At 40.7% G+C, this 20,826-nt stretch overlaps 1 protein-coding gene across 1 annotated transcript in view; it reads left to right on the plus strand.

Annotated features, from left to right (window-relative positions):
- Positions 1 to 2,693: 2,693 nt before the first annotated feature.
- The window catches only part of LOC133631238 (carbohydrate sulfotransferase 8-like), a 134,838-nt gene continuing 116,705 nt past the window's right edge, over positions 2,694 to 20,826 (plus strand). The window contains exon 1 of the mRNA XM_062023415.1: positions 2,694 to 2,739. The gene's annotated coding sequence lies outside the window, so the exon portion shown is untranslated. The remainder of the gene's footprint in view (positions 2,740 to 20,826) is intronic.

Consider the following 20,826-nt stretch of genomic DNA (forward strand, 5'->3'; position numbering starts at 1 on the left):
TCAACAACACCCAGCAACGCCGTCGGCTTCGCTGGGCCTGAGCTCATCTAAGATGGACTGATACTATTCGGCAAAGAAGAAGCTGACAAGAGAGGAGCGAACAAACAGAGGGACCCTGTGTGTATGTGCGCTTTGGAAGAGGCGCCGCTGAACGAGCTGTAGCTGTGAAATATTCAGAATCTGAATCAGAATAGTTTTTATTGCCATTGTTTGGGAACGGGTTCACAATCTAGGAATTTTTCTTGGTGCAATGGTGCAACATAAAATACATAAAACACAGAATAGGTAATAAAATTAGCTGTAACTGAGCTATCAGATCTTGTTATTGTTCATGTGTCTGATGGCCGAGGGGAAAAAACTGTTCAGGTGGCTGGAAGTGTGGGTATGGATGGACCGTAGTCTCCTGCCTGAGGGGAGAATAGTTTGTGTAAGTCTGCTTTGGCATCTTTTTTCTAGAAAGTTTGCAAATAGAGGAGTTTGTAAGTCGAGGTTCCACTGCATGAATAGAAACAGTATATATATATACTGTATGTACAGTCGTGGTCAAAAGTTTACATCCACTTGTAAAGAACATAATGTCATGGCTGTCTGGAGTTTACAATAATTTCTACAACTCTTATTTTCTTGTGATTGAGTGATTGGAGCACATACTTGTTGGTCACAAAAAAAAATTCATGAAGTTTGGTTCTTTTATGAATTTATTATGGGTCTACTGAAAATGTGACCAAATCTGCTGGGTCAAAAGTATACATACAGCAATGTTCATATTTGGTTACATGTCCCTTGGCAAGTTTCACTGCAATAAGGCGCTTTTTGGTGGCCATCCACAAGTTTCTGACAAACTTCTGATTGAATTTTTGACCACTCCTCTTGACAAAATTGGTGCAGTTGAGCTACATTTGTTGGTTTTCTAACATGGACTTGTTTCTTCAGCATTGTCCACACATTTAAGTGAGGACTTTGGGAAGGCCATTCTAAAACCTTAATTCTAGCCGGATTTAGCCATTCCTTTACCACTTTCGAAGTGTGTTTGGGGTCATTGTCCTGTTGGAACACCCAACTGCGCCCAAGACCCAACCTCCGGGCTGATGATTTTAGGTTGTCCTGAAGAATTTGGAGGTAAGCCTCCTTTTTCATTGTCCCATTTACTCTCTGTAAAGCACAAGATCCATTGGCAGCAAAACAGGCCACCATGCTTGACGGTAGGAATGGTTTTCCTCGGATTAAAGGCCTCACCTTTTCTCCTGCAAACATACTGCTGGGTATTGGGGCCAAACAGCAAAATTTTAGTTTCATCTGACCACAGAACTTTCCTCCAGAATGTCTTATCTTTGTCCATGTGTTGTCAGATGAAACACACACATATATATATATATATACACTACCGTTCAAAAGTTTGGGGTCACATTGAAATGTCCTTATTTTCAATGAAGATAACTTTAAACTAGTCTTAACTTTAAAGAAATACACTCTATACATTGCTAATGTTGTAAATGACTATTCTAGCTGCAAATGTCTGGTTTTTGGTGCAATATCTACATAGGTGTATAGAGGCCCATTTCCAGCAACTATCACTCCAGTGTTCTAATGGTACAACGTGTTTGCTCATTGGCTCAGAAGGCTAATTGACGATTAGAAAAGCCTTGTGCAATCATGTTCACACATCTGAAAACAGTTTAGCTCGTTACAGAAGCTACAAAACTGACCTTCCTTTGAGCAGATTGAGTTTCTGGAGCATCACATTTGTGGGGTCAATTAAACGCTCAAAATGGCCAGAAAAAGAGAACTTTCATCTGAAACTCGACAGTCTATTCTTGTTCTTAGAAATGAAGGCTATTCCACAAAATTGTTTGGGTGACCCCAAACTTTTGAACGGTAGTGTATATATATATATATATATATATATATATATATATATATATATATATATATATAATTGACTTTACTTGTTGGTACCTGCGTGGTGTCCAGGTGTCTTCACGCCAACAGACGGTGACTTTGCTGTTTGCACTTTGAGCAGTTGGGGAGCTGCATTAATTCAGTAACGGAGACACCTTGAGAGAGAGAACGGTGGCGGTGGTATTGGTGGGGGATGTGGTTGGGGGGTGTGGGGGGGGAGGGGAGTGCAGCAAAGTGTTTTTTTTTGAGGCAGATGGTCGCCGCGCAAGCATCTGCAGTTTGTGGTCGGATGAAAAACAACACAGCAAGACGAGGGGGAGATACCGCTGGGTGTTATTCAATTAGGCTCATGTGACGACTCAACCTAAAGATGTTTGCATTTTACATTTTGTTATTGAACTGCTTGGATGTTGTGATGACGTAAGGACGAACCACGCAATGTTCTAGAGCAGGGGTCGGCAACCCGCGGCTCTAGAGCCGCATGCGGCTCTTTAGCGCCGCCCTAGTGGCTCTCTGAAGCTTTTTCAAAAATGTATGAAAAATGGAAAAAGATGAGGGGGAAAAAAATACATTTTTTGTTTTAATATGGTTTCTGTAGGAGGACAAACATGACATAAACCTCCCTAATTGTTATAAAGCACACTGTTTATATTAAACATGCTTCACTGATTCGAGTATTTGGCAAGCGCCGTTTTGTCCTACTAATTTTGGCGGTCCTTGAACTCACCTTAGTTTGTGTCCATGTATAACTTTCTCCGACTTTCTAGGACGTGTTTTATGCCACTTCTTTTTCTGTCTCATTTTGTCCACCACCCTTTTAACGTGTGTGAAGGCACAAAGGTGAGTTTTGTTGATGTTATTGACTTGTGTGGAGTGCTAATCAGACATATTTGGTCACTGCATGACTGCAAGCTAATCGATGCTAACGTGCTATTTAGGCTAGCTATATGTACATATTGCATCATTATGCCTCGTTTGTAGCTATATTTGAGCTCATTTAGTTCCCTTTAAGTCATCTCAATTCAACGTATATCTCATGACACACTATCTGTATGTAATATGGCTTTTAATTTGTTGCGGCTCCAGACAGATTTGTTTTTGTATTTTTGCTCCAATATGGCTCTTTCAACATTTTGGGTTGCCGACCCCTGTTCTAGAGTGAAATGGAGGCAACCAAAATGCTACGCTTTGTCTCGACCATCAGACCCTCAGCGTCTTTGGGGGTCTATGGACAGTGAGCTGGCCTCGGCTAATCTGGACATTACGGGATATTGTTGGAATACCAGTGGTAAATAGATATTTTCGCAATTGTATGGTTGTTTTATGCTTTGAAGGATGAATATTAATTTGTGCAATTGCAAAGCCTTTATTTGAGTGAGGTTAGTACACAGTCATAGCCATAAATGCAAAGGTGATAATAATCGGCATGTTTGATGTGTTTTATGGTGCGGTCCATTAACCTCGGAAGTCGGAGCTGGGAATGATCTCACTGCCGAGTTATGAGCGTTCCAGTTACGAGGTCGGAAATCAAGATGGCCACATCCATGAAAGCTATTTTTGCGCTTGCCTCGGCTGAATATAAAGAACTTATGGAAAAATTTCAAACACGCTGCATGAAGAAGAAACACAACAACGTTATTGCTAGCAAGGAGGAACGTGTAAACGCGTGAAAAAATATTATTGGTGGTACTACAGTCACATTACCAATATATCATATATGGCCAGTATTGAGTTAGTTACTGAAAACCAGTAACTAGTTACAGTTAGTAGCTACTTTATTTAAAAAGTAACTCAGTTACTAACTCAGTTACTTACACCAAAAAGTAATATGTTACTATGAAAAGTAACTATTTATTTACTTCTTTATTTCTTCTTTTTTCTTTAAAGCTCCCATTAATGCCCTTTTAGCCTTCATGTCAGTACTGTTATTGCACTGGAGAATAATACAATGTGTTGATCAACTTGACATGCATTTGCATCACTGAACTCTGCCAAGCAATGTGGTCTACATGCAACACACAAAGACAAAGATATGTTTCAAAGGGCCAATTTGTTTCAGGCCCGAACAAATTGACAAAACTATTTTAATTAGCTGCAACATAACATACATAAGTATCAAACAGCATAATAACAACATAGCTGTAAACCAAGGAAGGCACACACTACATACACAAAGCCTAACCAGGCGTTATTTTTTTTATCTCAAGGAATTCTGAAATAAAATCATGTCTGAAGCCCAGAACACTCTCCCAGTTTTAGTTTAGAGATAAGGAAAGATTGGCCTGGCCCACTAGCATCCCTCTTTATGTTTTTGAACTTTATAGTCTATACATTTAGAGTGATGTGACAATCAAACACTCTAGAAGTCTAGAATGAAAGAGTATATAAGATAATTGACAGAGTGTGTGTACCTTCAGTGCTGAAGGATGTGCAGAGGCAGAGTTATTCCTTAAGTGGTGGTGGGGGAGGGGAAGTGGCATCGGAGTCTGTGTCTCTCTTTACTAGCTTCGTCGAAGCATGTTGCTTTTGGAGCTGTTTCAGCAGATTTGAATTGTTGTTTTGGGCAGTAGATGGGATCTTTGATCCAAGACACAACTTACATTTAACTAAAATGTTCTTTTCTTTGTGCTCGACAAAAGAAAAGTAGTGAGAATATCTACATCTTAACAAACTCGACTGCAGCTCCGCCATGATCAGACACGCTCCCCCTCCCCCTCCCTCCCCACACCCACACCCAGACAAACACAGAGCGCGCCTCTTCCTTGTGACACAAGGGATTCAGAAGGACGACACCGCAGCGCTCCAATAAAACACACTCAGAACTTCTGTTTCTAGCCAATACTACATACAAAATAACGTAAAATAACGCGTGTAGTAACGGTAACTGAGTTACTGAATATAAAAAATAACGCGTTAGATTAGTAGTTACCGCCGAAACTAACGGCGTTACAGTTACTTTGTAACGCGTTAGTCCCAACACTGTATATGTCTGATTTAGTGTGACAAAAAAACTAATAAGAAGTGTTAATAAGGGATATTACAGAAACTTCCGTTATTGTTTACAGTCAGAGCAGACGGTAAACCACCGCGACCTCCGGCTTGCTTGTCGCACGGGCGGCCATCAGGCACTTGGACACCTTTTGCACCAAGACATGGGCGTAGGACTCAGAGGCTGTTGAGGTTCTGGCGCCACTCGGGTCCACCTTCTCAACGACCCGTGGTCGCCCGCCTCGCCTGCTGCAGCGGCGTACCACTCACCGCCGCCACTTGACTTGTCCCCCGGTGGATTCAGGGACACTTGGCCTGGCGTCCCACCACCAAGTCCTCCCTCCGCTCTCCCGTAACTCTTGAACTTTGCCTTTTTTGGTATTCTGGGGACATCTGGAATCTGTCCTTTAGGGGAGGTAAGTCATAATTCGTTGCCTGGATCATGTTTTGTTTAGTTTTGTTGTATTAGTTCGACTACCTCAGTTCTGTTTTCAGCACCCCTGGGTTTTGTTTTGGTTTCCATGGGTGCTGAATCGTGTCCGGGACGCTCACCTACTTCCGGGCACTAATCAGAGAAATACTTTTTACCGTTTCTCGCCACAATCAGTCTGGCTTCCTTATTTACAGTATGCAACAGTTACGTTGGATGACTTCTTGTTTCCATGCCTTTGATTCCTGTGCGATCGGCATGTGTCTCTTTTGTTTGTTTCCCATAGTTTTTTATTTCGTATGATTTATGAGAATTAAATCATATCCTACCTGCACGCTTCGTCTGCAGTTTCCTTCTGCATCCTGGGAGAACAACCCACGCAGAAATATGCGACCCAATCGTGACAAACACACAAAAATGTGTTCCTTGTTTTAGTTTTTCATAAAACAGCCACCCTGCTGATCTGGTTTGCAATTGAATTGTTTTTAACAACCAAAATGAAACTCCCCTTTTGAGAAAAGCACTTGTATTACAAAAATTGAATTATAATCATGTGTAATTATTTGTGCAAAAACAGATAACCCCAAACAGTTATTTCCCCAAAAACAATCGAATCCTATATTGTGCCAGCCTGGCCCTCATAATCAGATTATTTTTTGGAGGAATGCTTATTCCATCACCAAACCAACACCTTTTTTGGGGTGATCCTTGAACAAGGGTGTCCAGGGTTTCCATTCACTGCAGCATCATGACATCATTACATTGACAGCTGCGTCACAAGACAACAACAGCAGAGTAAACACACTATTCAATTCGTCACTGGAGAGCGGTGGGGCTACACACGTATCTTGCACAAACCCTGTTTCCATATGAGTCGGGAAATTGTGTTAGATGTAAATACAAACGGAATACAATGATTTGCAAATCCTTTTCAACCCATATTCAATTGAATGCACTCCAAAGACAAGATATTTGATGTTTAAACTCATAAACTTTATTTTTTTTTTGCAAATAATAATTAACTTAGAATTTCATAGCTGCAACACGTGCCAAAGTAGTTGGGAAAGGGCATGTTCACCACTGTGTTACATGGCCTTTCCTTTTAACAACACTCAGTAAACGTTTGGGAACTGAGGAGACACATTTTTGAAGCTTCTCAGGTGGAATTCTTTCCCATTCTTGCTTGATGTACAGCTTAAGTTGTTCAACAGTCCGGGGGTCTCCGTTGTGCTATTTTAGGCTCCATAATGCGCCACACATTTTCAATGGGAGACAGGTTTGGACTACAGGCAGGCCAGTCTAGTACCCACACTCTTTTACTATGAAGCCACGCTGATGTAACACGTGACTTGGCATTGTCTTGCTGAAATAAGCAGGGGCGTCCATGGTAACGTTGCTTGGATGGCAACACGTGTTGCTCCAAAACCTGTATGTACCTTTCAGCAATAATGGCGCCTTCACAGATGTGTAAGTCACCCATGTCTTGGGCACTAATACACCCCCATACCATCACAGATGCTGGCTTTTCAACTTTGCGCCTATAACAATCCGGATGGTTCTTTTCCTCTTTGGTCTGGAGGACACGATGTCCACAGTTTCCAAAAACAATTTGAAATGTGGACTCGTCAGACCACAGAACACTTTTCCACTTTGTATCAGTCCATCTTAGATGAGCTCAGACCCAGCGAAGCCGACGGCGTTTCTGGGTGTTGTTGATAAACGGTTTTCGCCTTGCATAGGAGAGTTTGAACTTGCACTTACAGATGTAGCGACCAACTGTAGTTACTGACAGTGGGTTTCTGAAGTGTTCCTGAGCCCATGTGGTGATATCCTTTACACACTAATGTCGCTTGTTGATGCAGTACAGCCTGAGGGATCAAAGGTCACGGGCTTAGCTGCTTACGTGCAGTGATTTCTCCAGATTCTCTGAACCCTTTGATGATACTACGGACCGTAGATGGTGAAATCCCTAAATTCCTTGCAATAGCTGGTTGAGAAAGGTTTTTCTTAAACTGTTCAACAATTTGCTCATGCATTTGTTGACAAAGTGGTGACCCTCACCCCATCCTTGTTTGTGAATGACTGAGCATTTCATGGAATCTACTTTTATACCCAATCATGGCACCCACCTGTTCCCAATTTGCCTGTTCACCTTGGGATGTTCCAAATAAGTGTTTTATGAGCATTCCTCAACTTTATCAGTATTTATTGCCACCTTTCCCAACTTCTTTGTCACATGTTGCTAGCATCAAATTCTAAAGTTAATGATTATTTGCAGAAAAAAAATATGTTTATCAGTTTGAACATCAATTATGTTGTCTTTGTAGCATATTCAACTGAATATGGGTTGAAAATTGCAAATCATTGTATTCCGTTTATATTTACATCTAATACAATTTCCCAACTCCTATGGAAACGGGGTTTGTACGTTATGTACAAAGGCGATAGACCGCAATGTGTCAACCTTTAATGCTCACATACGGACCTCTCAGATTGATCAGGACACACACTGATGCTTCAATTTATTTACAATCACAGCAACATTTACAATCACGGCATCACAGACACGAAGCAGACGAACGTCAAACTTTGATGCACTGATTGGTCATTTGACTGTTTGTGCCACAAAAGTTAGCATGTCGCTTGTTGGTTTCTGAAGTAAAACTGAACATTCAACAGTGAAATGCTCAAATCTGCGGTAATGGCATTTATCGGTTACTGCGATTGAACCCTTAAAATGGAACACTTCACCGGTTTTCAGTTTTCTGCTTTGGTTTCCTCACTTTCGGTGTTGGTCAAGAATTTTTAAATTTCGGTGCTTCTCAAATACACCTGGCATATGTTTGAAGATATCAATATGTTGGTACCGGTACCAAAATGTATTTCGATACTGTGGAGGGAGGTGTGGCCAGCGCTGCCTGCAGGAGCAAAGGTCTCCGCCTCTGTCTACGGTGTTGAGGGCAGAGCACCATCAGATAGGGGCGGGGCAAGTGCCGACGGCAAGACACAGCTGACAAGTGATTCGATTTCCCAGGTGGCACGAGTTAATCTAATCATCTGTTTTCTTTAACAGTAAGCGGCCGGGGAACAGGAGGAGAAAGAGGTTACGGAGGTGACTGAAAAGTCACGTCCTGCTGGAGAATTTTTGAGAAATTCTATGTACATTAAAACCTTGCTAAAAAATGCACGGTTTGCTCCTGTACCGGGTCTAACAGTGGAACTGCTAGGAAGCAACGTCTACAGATACCTTTCGATACTTTTCTAAATAAAGGGGACCACAAAAAATGGCACTATTGGCTTTATTTTAACAAAAAATCTTACGGTACATTAAACGTGTGTTTCTTATTGCAATCGAAGAACAAGTTTGTCCTTAAATAAAATAGTGAACATTTGAGACAACTTGTCTTTTAGTAGTAAGTAAACAAACAAAGGCTCCTAATTAATCTGCTGACATATGCAGTAACATATTGTATCATTTTCCATTCTATAATTTTTGTCTAAATTATAAAGGACAAGCTGTAAAAATGTATTATTAATCCACTTGTTCATTTACTGTTAATATCTGCTTACTTTCTCTTTTAACATGTTCTATCTACACTTCTGTTCAAATGTAATAATCACTTATTCTTTTTTTGCTTGGATTCTTTACATTAGTTTGTGATGATACCACAAATGTAGGTATCAATCCAATACCAAGTCGTCACAGGATCATACATTGGTCATAATTTAAGTCCTCGTGTGTCCAGGGACATATTTCCTGAGTTTATAAACATAATATGAATTTGAAAAAAACGAAGAAAGATTTTGTGATGCTAAAAAATATTGAGGTAATCATAGTAGTATCGACTAGATACACTCCTGTACTTGGTATCATTACAGTGGATGTTAGGTGTAGATCCGCCCATTACGTTTGTTTACATTCAGGTACGGCATCATTAGCGGTGACGCCGGTGAGCTACGGTGTGTAGTGAAGCGTGTTTAGCTATTCCTCGTCCTGTAGGGATGATACTTGTAAGAAACTCACTTTATTTGTCGCCATGGAGACCAGGATTAATGATTTAGAAGTAGCTAAAACACTGCAGACTGCGGATGGACTTTAGCCGCTAGCTAGCTAACCGTGTCTTAAAGCACCTCTTCCTGAGGGCGTTTCGTGTTATAACTTCACCTTTATCTTTAGTTTTTAAGGCAAAATGCATCCGTTCTCCCTTTACTGTCTACACACCGTGTCTGCTTGTAAGTACTCTGTGATTGTGCACTGCCGCGCATGCTCCTCTGCTCGTAAAACCAACAGTGTCAAACAGAGTAAAGTACCTGTGGGGGGGGGGATTGCGGACCTGCAGCGAAACGGGGTGTGCCAGGACCGGGTTTGAGGTCAGCGACAGGTGCGTAGATGGCCCACCTGGGCCTGATTATCTAATCACCTGTCGCTCTGTTAAAAGGCAGCAGCTGGGGAGGAGAGGGCAGTTGGTGGTGGTGCGCGAGCGGGAGTGAGACAAGACGACACTGGAGAGAAACCATTCGTGTGCTCAATTGCTAGAAAAGACAACTGCTGAAAAGCACCCCAAAAGACTTTGCACGTTTTATTGCAAAATAAAACATTGTTGTCAACCTGAAAGAGCCCGGCATGTCGGTAATTGGTGGTCCGAGGAACCCGGAAGTGCAAGGCTTCCACGGTACCATTTTTAATTCATTATACCATGATACTATACTAGTACCGGTATACCGTACAACCCTAATTTGAAGGTATTTTCCAAAAAAGCAAGGTAAGTCAATTTAGCAGCTGCTATAAAAATGGGAGCTCTTACCTCCCTGCTTGGCACTCACCATCAAGGGTTGGAATTGGGGGTTAAATCACCAAAATGATTCCCGAGCGCGGCCACCGCTGCTGCTCACTGCTCCCCTCACCTCCCAGGGGGTGGAACAAGGGGATGGCTCAAATCCAGAGAGTAATTTCACCACACCTAGTGTGTGTGACTATTGGTGGTACTTTAACTTTAACTGCTGGCCCCACTATGGACTGGACTCTCACTATTATGTTAGATCCACTATGGACTGGACTCTCACTATTATGTTAGATCCACTATGGACTGGACTTTCACAATATTATGTTAGATCCACTATGGACTGGACTCTCACAATTAAGTTAGATCCACTATGGACTGGACTCTCACAATATTATGTTAGATCCACTATGGACTGGACTCTCACTATTATGTTAGATCCACTATGGACTGGACTCTCACTATTATGTTAGATCCACTATGGACTGGACTCTCACAATATTATGTTAGAGCCACTATGGACTGGACTCTCACTATTATGTTAGATCCACTATGGACTGGACTCTCACTATTATGTTAGATCCACTATGGACTGGACTCTCACAATATTATGTTAGATCCACTATGGACTGGACTCTCACTTTTATGTTAGATCCACTATGGACTGGACTCTAACTATTATGTTAGATCCACTATGGACTGGTTCCATCAAGCATGGTGTGATAGTTTAATAACTTATAAACGCATGCTTACCTCAGCTAAAGCTAAATATTACTCAAATCTCATCCACCTCAACAAAAATGATCCTAAATTTCTGTTTAGTACAGTAGCATCGCTAACCCAACAAGGGACTCCTCCCAGTAGCTCCACCCACTCAGCAGATGACTTTATGAATTTCTTTAATAAGAAAATTGAAGTCATTAGAAAAGAGATTAAAGACAATGCATCTCAGCTACAACTGGGTTCTATTAACACAAATACGACTGTATATACGACGGATACCGCCCTCCAAAATAGTTTCTCTCTCTTTGATGAAATAACATTGGAGGAATTGTCAAAATGTGTAAATGGGACAAAACAAACAACATGTTTACTTGACCCAATTCCTGGGAAACTTATCAAGGAGCTTTTTGTATTATTAGGTCCATCAGTATTAAATATTATAAACGTATCACTTTCCTCTGGTACTGTTCCCCTAGCATTCAAAAAAGCGGTTATTCATCCTCTGCTCAAAAGACCTAACCTCGATCCTGATCTCCTGATAAACTACCGGCCGGTGTCCCACCTTCCGTTTATCTCGAAAATCCTCGAAAAAATTGTAGCACAGCAGCTAAATGAACACTTAGCGTCTAACAATCTCTGTGAACCTTTTCAATCCGGTTTCAGGGCAAATCACTCTACGGAGACAGCCCTCGCAAAAATGACTAATGATCTATTGCTAACGATGGATTCTGATGCTTCATCTATGTTGCTGCTTCTTGATCTTAGCGCCGCTTTCGATACTGTTGATCATAATATTTTATTAGAGCATATCAAAACGCGTATTGGGATGACAGACTTAGCCTTGTCTTGGTTTAACTCTTATCTTACTGACAGGATGCAGTGTGTCTCCCATAACAATGTGACCTCGGACTATGTTAAGGTAACGTGCGGAGTTCCCCAGGGTTCGGTTCTTGGCCCTGCACTCTTGCCCCTAAAGCTGACCAACACGCCGGATTGTAGTCAGCTGGAGGCGTGTCTTAATGAAATTAAACAATGGATGTCCGCTAACTTTTTGCAACTCAACGCTAAGAAAACGGAAATGCTGATTATCGGTCCTGCTCAACACCGACATCTATTTAATAATACCACCTTAACATTTGACAACCAAACAATTAAACAAGGTGACTCTGTAAAAAATCTGGGTATTATCTTCGACCCAACTCTCTCGTTTGAGTCACACATTAAAAGTGTTACTAAAACGGCCTTCTTTCATCTCCGTAATATCGCTAAAATTCGTCCCATTTTGTCCACAAGCGATGCTGAGATCATTATCCATGCGTTCGTTACATCTCGTCTCGATTACTGTAATGTTTTATTTTCGGGCCTCCCTATGTCTAGCATTAAAAGATTACAGATGGTACAAAATGCGGCTGCTAGACTTTTGACAAAAACAAGAAAGTTTGATCATATTACGCCTATACTGGCTCACCTGCACTGGCTTCCTGTGCACCTAAGATGCCACTTTAAGGTTTTACTACTTACGTATAAAATACTACACGGTCAAGCTCCTGCCTATCTTGACTATTGTATTGTACCATATGTCCCGGCAAGAAATCTGCGTTCAAAGAACTCCGGCTTATTAGTGATTCCCAGAGCCCAAAAAAAGTCTGCGGGCTACAGAGCGTTTTCTATTCGGGCTCCAATACTATGGAATGCCCTCCCGGTAAAAGTTAGAGATGCTACCTCAGTAGAAGCATTTAAGTCTCATCTTAAAACTCATTTGTATACTCTAGCCTTTAAATAGACTCCCTTTTTAGACCAGTTGATCTGCCGTTTCTTTTCTTTTCTTTTCTACTCTGCTCCAAACCCGGGGTGGACCGCTAGCCTGTTCATCAGATGGGGACATCTCATCGCTGCTGACCCGTCTCCACTCGGGATGGTTCCTGCTGGCCCCACTATGGACTGGACTCTCGCTGATGTGTTGGACTTTCACAATATTATGTCAGACCCACTCGACATCCATTGCTTTCGGTCTCCCCTAGAGGGGGGGGGTTACCCACATATGCGGTCCTCTCCAAGGTTTCTCATAGTCATTCACATTGACGAGGATGTCGTTGTGGCTTGTACAGCCCTTTGAGACACTTGTGATTTAGGGCTATATAAATAAACATTGATTGATTGATTGATTGATATTATGTTGGATCCACTATGGACTGGACTCTCACAATATTATGTTAGATCCACTATGGACTGGACTCTCACTATTATGTTAGATCCACTATGGACTGGACTCTCACTATTATGTTAGATCCACTATGGACTGGACTCTCACTATTATGCTAGATCCACTGTGGACTGGACTCTCACTAATATGTTAGATCTACTATGGACTGGACTCTCACTATTATGTTAGATCCACTATGGACTGGACTTACACAATATTAAGCTAGACCCACTCGATGTCCATTGCATCCGGTCTCCCCTAGAGGGGCATGGGGGCGGAGGGGGGTGGGGGGGGTCACCCACATATGCGGTCCTCTCCAAGGTTTCTCATAGTCATTCATATTGACGTCCCACTGTGGTTTGTGAGTTTTTCCTTGCCCTTATGTGGGCTCTGAACCGAGGATGTCGGTGTGGCTTGTGCAGCCCTTTGAGACACTTGTGATTTAGGGCTATATGAATAAACATTGATTGATTGATTGAACTTTAATTTATTCATTTTTTTTAAGTAGTTAGCCAAACACAAGTTAGCACGCCAGTTCCGACTAGTGTTGTTATGAGTAGACACATAGCTACTGTGTGCTCTCGTATCTGAAAAAAACCCCCGTTTTTTTTCTCCCAATAGCTTGATGGATCGCATCACTCGTATTTCTTTCCGCACTCGGATTGCTTTGATAGATGCGGCGCGGCCAAGCCCACCGCTCGCAGACACATTCAATGTTCGGCGCCTCTCGCCAGCTCAGCACTTTATATCACTTTATGCGCCGTGATTGGCCGTGATACCGTCAAGGTCAACTTACCATCCACCTCTTTATTTTGTCAGGCGGCACGCCGTCATCCCGCTTTTGCCGCGGTCCCCGCGGGGGGGAAATATGCTTTTAGTGCGGAATAAATCAATGAGAGGAGGCTTCAAAAATCAGGAAATATGACACTGTTGTTCCATTTTCGCCGTGGTGTTAGTTTAAGGTCAGGAGCAGAGAGAGAGAGAGAGAGAGAGAGAGAGAGAGAGCGACGAGGCGTATTGACGGAGGTGTTTTCATTCTCTCTAATTCCCAAAGATCGATGGCGGGCAGGCGGTGACCCGCAAAGCACCGGGAGTGACAGGAGGTCTATTTATAGCGGCCTGTGTGTTTCTTCATGACATGCAGCATCGCTGAAGCCAGTTCAGGCTTGTTAGGAGGATGACAGGACGCCAGCTCGGGCTTTCAGGTGCCGGGCCGGACTTAATTTGTGTGAAGGAAGCAAGGAAATGAGGCTGCCACTTTCAACAAGTGGTTTTTTTTTGTTGTTGTTTTTTTTTTACGGCAACTTTCACATTTTACTCACGCGGTGCGGAAGAGCGGGCAATCAATTACCAGGAAAGTAAATTGGCAAGCGCGGAGGTCATGCGTGGCTGATGACATATTTATCAAGGTCTGCGGCTCTGCCGAGTGACAGATGGGCAGGGCCGCCGCTTTAGCACCTTCCCTCGGAGACAGGAAATTGGATCATGCCGTGTTTTTTTTTTTGTGTGTGTGCTATTTAGGGTTGTGGAATATTACCTGGGATGACATAAGTGAGCACTGGAAAAACAAATGCCACAAAACATTTGATTGCAGTATGTCTTGGGTATACATCCATCCATCCATCCATCTTCTTCCGCTTATCCAAGGTCGGGTCGCGGGGGAAGCAGCCTAAGACTTAGACTTGGACAAACTTTAATGATCCACAAGGGAAATTGTTCCACACAGTAGCTCAGTTACAATGATGGAAAGTGTAAGGATGGAAAGGACAATGCAGGTATAAATAGACTATAATATATGTACAGTATATTATATATACTGATATATTATATTATGTCTATATCATATACAGCAGGGGTCACCAACGTGGTGCCCGCAGGTAGCCCGTAAGGACCAGATGAGTAGCCCGCTGGCCTGTTCTAAAAATAGCTCAAATAGCAGCACTTACCAGTGAGCTGCCTCTATTTTTTTTATTTTATTTATTTACTAGCAAGCTGGTCTCGCTTTGCCCCACATTTTTAATTCTAAGAGAGACAAAACTCAAATAGAATTTGAAAATCCAAGAAAATATTTTAAAGACTTGGTCTTCACTTGTTTAAATAAATTCATAATTTTTTTTACTTTGCTTCTTATAACTTTCAGAAAGACAATTTTAGAGAAAAAATACAACCTTATAAATGATTTTAGGATTTTTAAACACATATACCTTTTTACCTTTTAAATTCCTTCCTCTTCTTTCCTGACAATTTAAATCAATGTTAAAGTAAATTTTTTTTTTTTTATTGTAAAGAATAATAAATACATTTGAATTTAATTCTTCATTTTAACTTCTGTTTTTTCGACGAAGAATATTTGTGAAATATTTCTTCAAACTTATTATAATTAAAATTCAAAAAAATTATTCTGGCAAATCTAGAAAATTTTTAGAATCAAATTTAAATCTTATTTCAAAGTCTTTTGAGTTTCTTTTAAAATTTTTGTTCTGGAAAATCTAGAATAAATAATGATTTGTCTTTATTAGAAATAAAGCTTGGTCCAATTTGTTATATATTCTAACAAAGTGCAGATTGGATTTTAACCTATTAAAACATGTCATCAAAATTCTAAAATTAATCTTAATCAAGAAAAATTACTAATGATGTTCCATAAATTATTTTTTAAATTTTTTCAAAAAGATTCGAATTAGCTAGTTTTTCTCTTCTTTTTTTCGGTTGAATTTTGAATTTTAAAGAGTCGAAATTGAAGATAAACTATGTTTCAAAATTTAATTGTAATTTTTTTCGTGTTTTCTCCTCTTTTAAACCGTTCAATTAAGTGTAAATATCATTAATTATTAATAATAACATAGAGTTAAAGGTAAATTGAGCAAATTGGCTATTTCTGGCAATTTATTTAAGTGTGTATCAAACTGGTAGCCCTTCGCATTAATCAGGACCCAAGAAGTAGCTCTTGCTTTCAAAAAGGTTGGTGACCCCTGATATACAGTATACAATATATAACAATTACCATGTACAATATTACAGTATATGTGACAGCTGCAGCATAAAATAGAGAGTAAATCCAGCAGAAAATAGAAAATAGACAATAAAAACAAAGAGAAGTAGCCATACTTGTCAACCCACCCGTTTTTAGCGGGAGAATCCCGGTATTCAGCGCTGGAGCTGGAGGCCACGCCCCCTCCAGCTCAATGCGGACCCGAGACTGAGTGGGGACAGCCTGTTCTCACGTCCGCTTTCCCACAATATAAACAGCTTGCCTGCCCAATGACGTCATAACATCTAGGGCTTTTAGAGAGTAGAGTGCACAACTGCGCACACAACAAGGAGACGAAGCAGAAGAACGAGGAAGTTACAGACATGGCGACGCCGTCGACGAGCAAGACGAAGAAATACGCTTGCAAGTTCCAAAACGAACGGAAACAAGAATTTCAGTTCATCCAGGACAGTTTGAAGGGGAAGGTGTATGTTGCCTGTAAATATGTAGAACAGACTTCTCCATTGAACACGGTGGCCGAAATGATATACTCATCATGAACGGAGAAGTTAAACAGGACAATACTGCCATCTAATGGATAGCCACCGGAACACTGAAATTCAAGTATTTCTTTTATGTAAATAAAATAAATATATATATATGTATATATATATAGCTAGAATTCACTGAAAGTAAAGTATTTCATACATATATATATATATATATATATATATATATATATATATATATATATATATATATATATATATATATATATATATATATATATATATATATATATGAAATATATATATGAAACTTCGAGTTGGTGAATTCTAGCTGTAAATAACCACGCCCCCAACCACGCCCCCCGCCCCCACCTCCTACCCCCCACCTCCCGATATTGGAGGTCTCAAGGTTGGCAAGTATGGAAGTAGCTAACATAGAAGGTGTCAGGTAATAGACAGATATCATCTATTGCTGTATGGCGAGTGATTATACAGCTGGATGGAGTGCGGAATGAAGGACTTCTTGAATGGAACACTGTGGGAACGAAGCTGAAGGAGCCTATTGGAGTATGAACTCTGCTGTCAATCCGGTTTGAGTCCCTTTTGCTGGTGCTGCTGCCCCAACAAACCACTGGACTACAGTGTGTTTGATCAATGCCAATATGTACTTAGTAGGGTTGTACGGTATACCGGTACTAGTATAGTACTTCTAAATCACTAATCCTCGCTTCCATGGCGACAAATAAAGTAATGTTCTTACAAGTATCATCCCTGCAGGACGAGGAATAGCTAAACATGCTTCACTACACACCGTAGCTCACCGGCGTCACAATGTAAACAAACTCCATTGGTGGATCTACACCTGACATCCACTGTAATGATACCAAGTACAGGAGCGTATCTAGTCGATACTACTAGGATTACATCGATATTTTTTAGCATCACAAAACCTTCTTTCGTTTTTTTTACAATTCATATTATGTTTATAAACTCAGTAAATGTGTCCCTGGACACATGAGGACTTTGACTATGACCAATGTATGATCCTGTATTGGTATCATCCAAAACTAATGCAAAGTATCCAAACAACAGAAGAATAAGTGATTATTATATTTTAACAGAAGTGTAGATAGAACATGTTAAAATGGAAAATAACCAGATATTAACAGTAAATGAACAAGTGGATTAATAATCTATTTTTTACAGCTTGTCCATACGTCAACAGACTAATTATCTCATTGTATCCCATTCGGTTGAGTTTTTTTCTTGCCCTAATGTGGGGTCTGAGCCGAGGATGTCGTTGTGGTTTATGCAGCCCTTTGAGACACTTGTGATTAAGGGCTATATAAATAAACTTTGATTGATTGATTGATTGATTGATTGATTGATTGATTGATTGATTGATTGATTGATTGATTGATTGATTGATTGATTGGAGCCTTTGTTTGCTTACTTACTACTAAAAGACAAGTTGTCTAGTATGTTACCTATTTTATTTAAGGCCACAATTGTTCTTCGATTGCAATAAGAAACATGTGTTTAATGTACCGTCAGATTTTTTTATTAAAATAAAGCCAATAATGCAATTTTTTTTGTGGTCCCCTTTATTTAGAATAGTATCGAAAGGTATCGAAAAGTATCTAAATACATTTTGGTGCTGATACCGGTATCGGGACAACCCTTGTACTTAGACATTTACATTTTTGAAAAAATATTTTTTTTAACCTCTAAAGGCCTTAGTGGCCACATGCGTGGACAGCATCTTTTAGCTCTTATTTCCAAAATCGTGTACACTACTGAATTGGGGTCTTATGCCGACATATGGACACTTATACTGCCATCTGGTGGTGTCAGAAGAGTATAACATACAATGGAATTTGGAAAAAAAAAAGTGTAAAAATAAAAATTAGCATGTCACTACACATGAAGTACACGTTTGTTACTTATGGACTAAGTACATCATATTAAAAGATGATTTTTTTAGTTTTTATTCCAATTAGGGTCCAAAAAGACCAAATAGCAAAGAGAAATTTAAAAAAAAATCATGTAAACAAACAGCTTGGCCTTTAATAGGTTAAAGTGTAATCACCCAAAAAATTCACGACCCCCCCTGCAGTATCTCTGCGGACCCCCCTGTTAAAGACCCCTGCATTAGAGTAGTCTCTGCACAGCACACAAGCATACTTGCCAACCCTCCCTAATTTTCCGGGAGACTCCCGAATTTCAGTGCCTCTCCCGAAAATCTCCCGGGACAACCATTCTCCCGAATTTCTCCCGATTTCCAGCCGGACAACAGGCACGCCCCCTGCAGGTCCGTGTGGACCTGAGTGAGGACAGCCTGTCGTCACGTCCGCTTGGCCAACCAAAAACGGTTTACGTTGTATTGCGCACCCTGACGGCAAGTGTGGGAGTCGGTTCTGAAGTATGAAGTAAAGAGACGTAACTTCATCGCCTCGCCTGGTTATTGACTCCAACCCAGAATATTACCATGCCCATACCTATGCTCCTTCAAAGGCTGTGCTACTGGCTGCAAAGCATTGCACTTTCAAATACAACAATGAGTAGAGAGGAGTGTTATGTGTGTATATGTGTAAATAAATGAACACTGAAATTCAAGTATTTATTTTATTTATATGTATATATATAATAAAATACATATATACACTACCGTTCAAAAGTTTGGGGTCACATTGAAATGTCTTTATTTTTGAAGGAAAAGCACTGTACTTTTCAATGAAGATAACTTTAAACTAGTCTTAACTTTAAAGAAATACACTCTATACATTGCTAATGTGGTAAATGACTATATATATATATATATATATATATATATATATATATATATATATATATATATATATATATATATATATATATATATATATATATATATATATATATATATACATTTATATATATATATATACATTTATATATATATATATATATATTTATATATATATATATGTATATATATATATGTATATATATATATATATATGTATAAGAAATACTTGAATTTCAGTGAATTCTAGCTATAAATATACTCCTCCCCCCTTAACCCCGCCCACCTCAACCACCCCCAAAATCTCCCGAATTTGGAGGTCTCAAGGTTGGCAAGTATGGGTGTCGGTATCATGGTCCGGGGATGCATGAGTGCAACTTAATTTGTCAACAATGGTCTTTTGGCGAGATAATTGTGCCGAGCAAGATGGTGGCGGCCTAATGGTACACGAGTGCTGCCGGTTCATTGAGTGAAAACATGAATCCCCGCATGTCAACACTGTGCGCTCTCCGAATGACTCACCCTAATGTTTTTACTTCGAGAGACGAATCCCTTTTACGCCGTGTAGTTCATTGTGCTCCTCAGTCTTCAGCACATCCTGGCTTATCGTATAGCTTGTCATGTTTTTCCCCCCCTCCGACTGACTGACTAAATCGTTGTGAATAATTCAGGCCGGGATGGAGGTGTGTGTGGGGGAGTGAATAAAACAGCAGATGGGGGTCTACTGCTCGCAAGCCAGCGCGAGGGGCTACTTGGTCTCCAGGTGAGGAGGCCGCAAGACAGAAATGTGCATTATTCAAGCTCGGAAAGGCCGGCGCCAACGCAGGAAGTTACTGTTGGCGAGCGGGAGGCCGGGGAGGGCGGGGGAGGCGTAGGGGTGACGGCGGGTGGCTGAGCAGTTGGCGGAACGCAGCGGAGCCTGGAGTGGGAGGCATAGCAGAAGCGGTGAACAGAAGGCAGGACCTCAGAGAAGACGAGGGCTTGAAGGGCAGGACGGCTTTGGGGCGGAAATCAAATCTACGGCGGTGGACGGACAAAAAAAATAAAAACACCTGGGGCACGGACATCTGCTCATATATGACGTTTACGTTGGTGGCGCTGCAGGAAGTATACACAAACGGGTGGCTAATGACATACACTAGAGAGCCAACACGTAACATAGCATTACACATACTGTGTTTACTTCTTTATCTGATTAGCTGCTAATCGGGTCACGTGACCATTTAGAGATGCAACCATAGGGCGCACCGGACTATAAGGCACACTGCCGATGAATGGTCTATTTTTGTTGATCTTTTTTCATATATAAGGCGCACATATATCCGTATATATACATACATGTATATATGTATATAAGAATATGTATATATACTAGGGATGTCCGATAATGGCTTTTTTGCCGATATCCAATATTCCGATATTGTCGAACTCTTAATTACAGATTTCGATATCAACCGATACCGATATATACAGTCGTGGAATTAACACATTATTAGGCCTAATTTTGTTGTGATGCTCCGCTGGATGCATTAAACAA

Source organism: Entelurus aequoreus, linkage group LG02 (genome assembly GCF_033978785.1).
Source record: "Entelurus aequoreus isolate RoL-2023_Sb linkage group LG02, RoL_Eaeq_v1.1, whole genome shotgun sequence".
In the NCBI taxonomy this organism is placed as follows: Eukaryota; Metazoa; Chordata; class Actinopteri; order Syngnathiformes; family Syngnathidae; genus Entelurus; species Entelurus aequoreus.